Source organism: Ceratotherium simum, chromosome 24, assembly GCF_057802395.1.
Source record: "Ceratotherium simum simum isolate JZ-2026a chromosome 24, ASM5780239v1, whole genome shotgun sequence".
Classification (NCBI taxonomy): Eukaryota; Metazoa; Chordata; class Mammalia; order Perissodactyla; family Rhinocerotidae; genus Ceratotherium; species Ceratotherium simum.
Genome location: NC_141923.1, coordinates 29170311 through 29179604, shown reverse-complemented (window position 1 = coordinate 29179604; position 9294 = coordinate 29170311).

Below are 9294 nucleotides of genomic sequence, written 5' to 3'. Positions count from 1 at the left end.
TTGTACATCCCTACAATAAAATATTCTGCAGCTGCTAAAAGGTGTGAGGCAATTTTATAGGTACTGACAAAGAAAGAGATCCATGACATATTGTTGGGAGAAAAGAAGCAAGGAACAGAACAATATATAAATGTCATTCCAATATATAAATGTCATTCCAGTAGGTCATTGCATAATAAAAAATGTATTTATTAAGGTAGCAGGGAGATAAATAATTTTTTAAACTGAGGACTTGGGGCAGTGGTACTCCCCTTAATTGCACATGAAAATATCTGGGAATTTTAAAAAAATCCAGAGGCCCAGGCCACACTCTAGACCAATTCTATCACAATCTCATGGGGTGGGAGGGAGACATTTTTTTAACCCCTCCAGATGATTGCAATGAGCAGCCACCTTAGGTGACACTACCTTGAAGAAACAGAAGGAAGAAAAGGCTGATTCGGAAAGGAAAATGAGGGGGCCAGTCCCGTGGCGTAGTGGTTAAGTGCGCATGCTCTGCTGCTGGTGGCCTGGGTTCGGATCCCGGGCGTGCACTGATGCACCGCTTGTCAAGCCATGCGGTGGCAGCATCCAATATAAATAGAGGAAGATGGGCACAGATGTTAGCCCAGGGCCAGTCTTCCTCAGCAAAAAGAGGAGGATTGGCAGATGTTAGCACAGGGCTGATCTTCCTCACCAAAAAAAAAGGGAAAAAGAGGTTGTAACCTCTTTACTTGACGTGAAATCTAAGCTGATATTACCTGCTCTGCTCTTTCTGGGAAAAGAAAGGGCCTGAGGTCACCTCAAAGGACTACTAGAGTTATGTAAGCACTGAGTGATACTGAACTTTTTGACAACACCTAAGGTGTTCTAGAAGTTGACCACTTCACTTCAGGAGATCAAGTCTTCAAGGGCAGAAAGAAGGGAAAGAGGCCATGTCGCTGCCACGGAGGACATGGGCCACCACCTTATTAGTAAACCAGGAACACAGATACAGCACCTCACACAGTGCCTGATGCAGGAGAGGCACTCTATAGGCAGTAGTTTATTCATGCTCAGGAATGGAGGGAACTCAGAGATGATCTCAGTGTCTGCAGAGTACCAGGCACGTATATGTTATGTTGTGTAATCCTCTCAAACAAGCCTTTGAGCAAACAGTGATGCCCCCATTTTACAGATGAGGAATCTAGAGCTTACCTGGGTTTGCCTCTTGTCAGAAGCTAGAATTAAAGGCCAGTTCTCTTCAACTCCAAATTTTGTACTTTGTTTACCACACTCTGTCCCTTCTTAGGGACATCTGGGGCAGGGAGTTAACTGTGATCAGGACTCTCCTTTTCATACTCACTCTTCATATACCTCCAAAGGAAGGGAGTGTATGACTGAAGTTATCCGTATTACTCTGCTTAGAGATCATAGGACATCTTAAAAGACTGTGCCCAAATATAGGCAGTACACTCTCTGACATCAGCCTTAGTAGTATCTTTTTGAATATCATGTTTACTCATGCAAGGGAAACAAAAGAAAAAATAAACAAATGAGACTACATCAGACTAAAAAGCTTCCATATGGCATAGGAAACCATCAACAAAATGAAAAGACAACCCCCCAACTGGGAGAAAATATTTTCAAATCATATATCCGACAAACTGTTAATTTCCAAAATATATAAAGAACTCATATAACTCAACAACAAAAAAAGGAAGAACCCAATCAAAAAATGGGCAGAGAATATGAACAGACATTTTCCAAAGAAGATATACAGATGACCAACAGGCATATGAAAAGGTGTTCGACATCACTAATTATTAGGGAAATGCAAATCAAAACCACAATGAGATATCACCTCACACACGTCAGAATGGCTATAATTAACAAGACAAGAAATAACAAGTGTTATTTGTTATTTCACTGCTGGTGGGAATGCAAACTGGTGTAGCCACTATGGAAAATAGTATGGAGATTTCTCAAAAAATTAAAAATAGAAATACCATACAGGGGCCGGTCCCACGGCTTAGTGGTTAAGTGCGCGCGCTCCGCTGCTAGTGGCCCGGGTTCAGAACCCTGGGCGCGCACCGATGCGATGCACCGCTTGTCCGGCCATGCTGAGGCTGCGTCCCACATACAGCAACGAGAAGGATGTGCAGCTATGACATACAACTATCTACTGGGGCTTTGGGGGGAAAAATAAATAAATAAAATTATTAAAAAAAAAATACCATACAGTCTAGCTATCCCACTACTGGGTACTTATCCAAAGAACATGTAATCAATAATTCAAAAAGATTTATGTACCCCTATGTTCATTGCAGCATTATTCACAATAGCCAAGACCTAGAAGCAACCCAAGTGCCCATCAAGGGATGAATGGATAAAGAAGATGTGGTGTACAATGGAATACTACTCAGCCATAAAAAGATGAAATTGTGCCATTTGTGACAACACAGACGGAACTTAAGGATATTATGCTAAGTGAAATACGTCAGACAGAGAAAGACAAACACCGTGTGATTTCACTCATATGTGGAAGATAAACAAATACATAGACAAGAACAGATTAGTGGTTACCAGAGGGGAAAGGGGGTGGGGGAGGGTAAAAGGGGTAAAGGGGCACATATGTATGGTGACCCATAAAAACTAGGCTATTGGTGGTGAGCACGATGCAGTCTATACAAAAACTGATTTATAATAATGTAAACCTGAAATTTACACAAGGTTATAAGCCAATATGACCTCAATAAAATAATTGAAAAAAACAAACTGAAAAAAAATAAGACTGTGCCCAAATGTGATTCTGGAAGGCCTGAAGTTGAAGCTACACATGAAAGAAAAGGAAAGTTCTCTCTCTGAGCCCAAAGGGAAATGTTAGGGGCTTTGGGCATTTGCTCTGCACTGCAGATAGATCTGGGCAGAGGACCCTCCCATCTCCCACCCCCACACCCTCCATTCCCTCATCCCTCAAAGAGACTGCTGCTTACCTGGTTTTCACACCTGTTTCCTGGCCTGGCAGGTAAGGTTATCTTCCCACCTCAGAAGATTTGGTTCTGGCTCCTATTCCTTCTCATTTCCCTTGAAAAAGGAAGGTGTGTGGGGCCGGCCTGGTGGTGTAGTGGTTAAGTTCGCCTGCTCTGCTTCGGCAGCCCGGAGTTCACAGGTTTGGATCCTGGGCCGGACCTAAGCACCTCTCATTAAGCCATGGTGTGGCAGGCGCCTGACATATAAAATGGAGGAAGATTGGCACAGATGTTAGCTCAGGGCCAATCTTCCTCACCAAAAAAAAACAGAAAAGAAAAAAGAAGGAAGGTGTCCTTGGGCATTGTCCTGTTGTCTTTTCCTACCCCTTTTCACACCACTTGAATCAAATAGTCAAAACCAGGGATTTCTTGGGCACCCACCATACCCAGCAGTGTGGGTAGCACATCAGTCCTGGAAAGTCTGTCTTGGATCATCCATTGCTCCCTCCACCTGGAATCCCTCCTCCATCATCCTTGTCTCCTGGGCAGCGTGGCTCCCATGCCACCTTCTCCAGGAAGCCTTCACAGATCTCAGCTGCTCCGTCTCCTCATGGCACCTGGGCACCTCTACTATATGGCTTCACATATTCTGTACTTGGGTTATGGCTATTTGTATGTATGTCTCCCCCACTAGACTGAGCATTTCCTTGCAGGCAGAAACAACCTTTTCTTTATTTCTGTATTCTTCAAGCACCCAACATAGTGCCTGGCATACTAAAAAATATTTATATGGTTGTTTGCTTATACTTTTTCCAAAAAGGGATTTGAAGTACCTTCTAAAATACATAAAGAGGGACCAGCCCAGTGGCGTAGTGGTTAAATTCCTGTGCTCCACTTCACTTGTGGCCTGGGGTTTGCAAGTTCAGATCCTGGGTGTGGACATACGCACCACTTGTCAAGCCATGCTGTGGCGGCGTCCCATGTAAAGTAGAGGAAGATGGGCACGGATGTTAGCCCAAGGCCAATCTTCCTCAGCAAAAAGAGGAGGATTGGCAACGGACATTAGCTCAGGGCTAATCTTCCTCACCAAAAAAATAAAATAAAATAAAATACATAAAGAGTAGCAGACATGGGCTGAAGAAAAGCAAGAGTAAAGAAATCATAAAATGAGAGCTAATAATAACAATAATGAGAATAATTAATAAGCCTCACAACATAAATAATATTTGAGCGCTTATTATATGCCCAGCACTGTTCTAATTGCTTTACATGCATCATCTGATTTAATCTTTATAAGAATCCCAGGAGGAAATTACTATTATAATTATCAGTTATAATAGGACACTGAGGCACAGAGAGGTTAAGTAACTTGCCCAAGTTCACACAAGTAATATGTGGGAATTGAACACAGGCAGTGTGGTTCTAGAAGCTGTGCTCATACCCACAGCCCTCGGGATACCAACAACAAGTATTCTGTATGTAGAGCTGGGTTATGAATTTGGCTCTGAGGTTCCTAGCAGCCAAAGCCAAGAAGGAAAGGCATTCAATGACAGGAGTGATTGTATTCATCAGAAAAAATAAACCAACTCTTGGGAGAAATGCAGCTTTTTGTGACCTTGAATCTGAGAGAACTCATAAAGAAGACACTGCTTGCCCAACTTTATAGGTTAACATTCCATGGTAAAAATTGTTAAACTCCTCAATATAGGTATATTTGTTTATAAACTGTAAATATGCACTGATGAACTAATATGTGCACTGTAAAACACAAAAATAGACATTGAAAAGAATGAGAGAAAATATAAATATACGTGGAAATTCTGCTGAGGATCATCTTGCATACTCCCTTGGGAAGACGCAGGTCCCTCCTGAGCTCCCTGGTACAGTGGGTGGTTCTATGGGATGGATCCTGACAATAGATACAGTAGCAGACTTCACATCACCATTTCCTGTAACGACCCTCAGTGGAGGTCCAAAGCATTTCAGTGACAGCAGTGCTAGAGGGACCAAAATAATGTGGTCCAAGTTTGCACCTCTCTGATTGGCTGGTTGGATCTATTAATAACTATTTTAAAGGCCGACTAATATTAATTGAACCCTTTTTTTTTTAAATTAATTAATTTATTTATTTTTCCCCCAAAGCCCCAGTAGATAGTTGTATGTCATAGCTGCACATCCTTCTAGTTGCTGTATGTGGGACGCGTCCTCAGCATGGCCGGAGAAGCAGTGCGTCGGTGCGCGCCCGGGATCCAAACCTGGGCGGCCAGTAGTGGAGCGAGCGCATTTAACCACCAAGCCACGGGGCGGGCCCTAATTGAACCTTTTCTATATGACAGTCACTGTACTAAATGCTTTACTTGCATTTCCTCATTTAATCCTTATAACAATCTTATGAGGTCATTATCATTATAATCACACTTTACAGATGAGGAAACTGAGGCTCAGAGAGGTTAATTTGTTCTGGGGATAGAGCCAGAGTTTAAACTCATGTTTATTAGATTCTGAAGCCAGCGCTCTTAACCATCATTTTCTATGGCCTCAGAAATTTTGAACATAGAGTAGTCTTACAGACTACTGTAAAAGGGAGTAGTTTCCTCCCTTTTACAAATCTGTTTGTTTTTTCACAAAAAGAATGTAGTCTTGTGGTAAAAAATGCAAACAAAACTGAAGTGTGCAAAGCAAAAAAGCCACCTCTTCCCACAAACACGCTCACCAGGGTTTCCCAGTAGTTTGCTGTTTTTAAAGTCTTCCAGACAAATTTCTACTCACTGAACACGTGTATACACTCACCGATTATTTTTGTAAAGGTGGGATCATAAGGTATATTTTCCTCTGAACTCCCTCTTTGACCTGGCTGTCTTTCCAGGTTGGTTCATGCAGACATTCCTTGGTTCATCACACGTTAGGAGCAAGTAACACAATTGACTTCTGACTCCTTCCTAAAGTATTCTCTATGGATTTTTCTTCTGCTGCTTTGTTTTTTCCTCCAGCTGACTCTAAAGGGTGGTCCCTTTTCTTTATCTCCTCTTTTTCCTCCCCCCTTCTCTGTTATCTCTTCCACTCCCATCGCTTCAGATCTTATCTCCATGCTAACAACTCCCAGGCTTCCTTCACTCTTTACCTGGAACGCTTTGCAATTTTCTGTCTTTTCAATTTGCTCTGTTGTTAGTGCTAAGCCTATTCAAAACATACTTGGAGAATGTATATTGGTATTTGCAAAAAGAAACTCTAGAAGGAAACTGAATAAAAGTGATGACTTGTGTGTGGTGGTGGGGAGTGGAGGGAATTGGGAATAAATTAACGAACGTCAAGGGCATCAAGGCTGAGATTAAGAACAGTGACTGGCAGACCTCAGGGCTGACCTGTGGTCTTGCCTCCTCTTTTTAAAAAAATTTTTGTGTGTGTGAGGAAGATCAGCCCTGAGCTAACATCCATGCCAATCCTCCTCTTTTTGCTGAGGAATACCAGCCCTGAGCTAACATCTATTGCCAATCCTCCTCCTTTTTTTTCCCCTTTTTCTCCCCAAAGCCCCAGTAGATAGTTGTATGTCATAGTTGCACATCCTTCTAGTTGCTGTATGTGGGACACCGCCTCAGCATGGCGGGACAAGCGGTGTGTCAGTGCGTGCCTGGAATCCGGACCAGGGCCGCCAGTAGTGGAGCGTGCACACTTAACCACTAAGCCACGGGGCCGGCCCTTGCCTCCTCTTTATGGATGAAATAGAGGCAACAGAAGAAACATAATGAACTTGTGAGGAGAGAACCACAACACTTGAAACTTTGTGTGAGGCCTGGCTGTTTCCTTAGTGCGGAACCTGTGTCTTCCTCTATTTTGTATGTGGGTCACCGCCACAGCATAGCTGATGAGTGGTGTAGGTCTGTGCCTGGGATCCAGGCCAGCGAACCCGGGCCGCCGAAGCAGAGCGTGCCAAACTTAACCACTATGCCGTGTACCCAGCCCCTAACCTTTCTCTTCTACAACTTATTACACACACCAAATTTGAGAGAATGGCATAATGGACCACTCTGAATGAATATGGTAAAATGAACCCCTGAGTTAATTATCGACATTTTGCCATATACACTTTACCCTTTCTTCTTTTCAGGTATTTGATTTTTTTTTTTTTTTTTTTTTTAAAGATTTTATTTATTCATTTTTTTCCCCCCAAAGCCCCAGTAGATAGTTGTATGTCATAGGTTCACATCCTTCTAGTTGCTGTACGTGGGACTCGGCCTCGCGTTGGACGGAGAAGTGGTGCCTTGGGGCGTGCCTGGGATCCGAACCCGGGCCGCCAGCATCAGAGCACACGCCCTTAACCGCTAAGCCACGGAGCCGGCCCTCAGGTATTTGATTTTTAAAAAGCAAATACCTGAGGTCCTATCATTTCATCCCTAAACATCCCTAAATTCTTACATGTATATCTGAAAATTTAGGACATTTTCTTACTATTATCACGTCTAACAAATTTAACGTTAATTCCTTAGTATATGCTGATACCCAGTCTAGATTCAAATTTACCGCAAAGTTAAGTGACTTTAAAGCCATCAATAATGCCAGATTAGAGTTGCAAATGAAACCAGGGAAGCCAGCATCAGTCTGACAGTCCTCTCAGCACAGGTCCCTGAGAAACGCCAGGTCTCTGAGAAATACCAGGAGTGAGGGGCTCAAGAAACACTTGTTCCTTTCCTTGGTAATGGCAGGTAATGGTAGCTCTTATTGAGCACTTACTGTGTACGCATCTGGGCTATGGCTTCCGACTAGAAGAGACTACATTAGCTCCTTTTGTGTCTTCCACAGCACTAAGCATAATGCCTACATAGAGTAGATGCTCTACTAATTGTGAGTTGAATTGATAATCATGTCTCCCTAGTATTCAATGTTTCTTCACAGCCAAAGAGTGACATCATTGTTCTATTCAATCATTCAAATAAAGTGGATATCGTTATCCCCATTTTACAGATGAGGAAACTGAGGGTCAGATTTGCCTAAATTCTCTCAACTAGGAAGTAGAGGAGTTGAGATTCAACTCAGGTTGGTCTGACTCCAGAGTCTGAGTGGTCATTTGTCTCTTGGTAATCGCAAAGGGACTCTGATAGGGGTAGTAAAGGCCTGAGTCCTGGGTAGAGGCAAAGAGAGGGTAAAAAAGAAGAGTTGGAGAGGAGGGAAAAGAAGAAAGGAGAAAAAGGAACAAAGAAAGGAAACCAGGAGATTATGATGTCATGGAAGTAAAAGCAGCAGCCGTTGAATGTTGGGCCCTTGTGTACAGTAAACACAATAGGTGTTTGTTGTGTTGAGGAATAAATTAGAAACATTTGGAGCCTCAATCCTCAGACTCTAGAGTGAGGTCTGTAGACATTACTGTGTCCTCAGGGCTTGCCCAGGACCTGGCACATATTAGGAGCTCAAACATCTGTTGAATGAATGACAGTGCCTGAGTAAATGGATAACTGAATAAACAAATTATTGAATGAATGATGGAGTAATATATAAATTATTCAATAAGGCATTGAGTGGATGAATTAACTGAATGGACAGATGGCTGAATTCCTTAAATCTCTCTAGAAAGAGAATGAGTAGGAAAGAGAGTTAAGTCTAATAGCAGTGTTCCTTACTAAGTGTTTTATTAGACCTGTGCTAAGAACTTCATAAGTGGTTTTTCATTTAATCCTTACAGCCACCTCTCCAGTATTATTATCATCACTTTTTTAAGTGAGGAATTAGGTCTGGAGATGTGAGGAAATTTGTTCAACAGCACACAGGGGCAGAGCTGGAATTTCAACCCTGCCATTCCACTCCAAAGCTCAGACACTTCTCTACCCAGTCAGTGTTCAATAAACACTTCACTCAGTACAGGACTTGTTTTTTATAGCTGATGCAAATAAAGGTGAACCTCCACTTATAGAACCGCTGGAAAGCTGTAAATTTAAACACAGTTAATTACTCATCTCAGCTCATTATTTAAACGAAGCTTTTCTATTGTATGTCCTTTTATAAGTGAAGGATTACCCCCAACTCATCAGCTTCCTAAATCTGAATTTTGTTCAAAGCAAGGTACATATTAACTAAAGATGTCTACTTGCAGGAGTTGGTTTAACTATTGCTGGGAATCTGGGATTTTTGGTGTTTGGACACCTATGACTAGGCCCTTAATTTTGTGACACTTCATCTTAATAGTTTAAATAAAGGTAAATTAAAATTTACCACCACCATAAGCAAAGTCCAATTATAAACGACAAACTCAGAAAAAATATTTCTAATTCCTATCATAGACCAAGGGCTGTCTTTATACAAAACTCTCACTAATCAGTAAGAAAAAGGTCTATAGCCCAATGGCAAAACGGGCAAAGGATCTTCACAGGAAAAG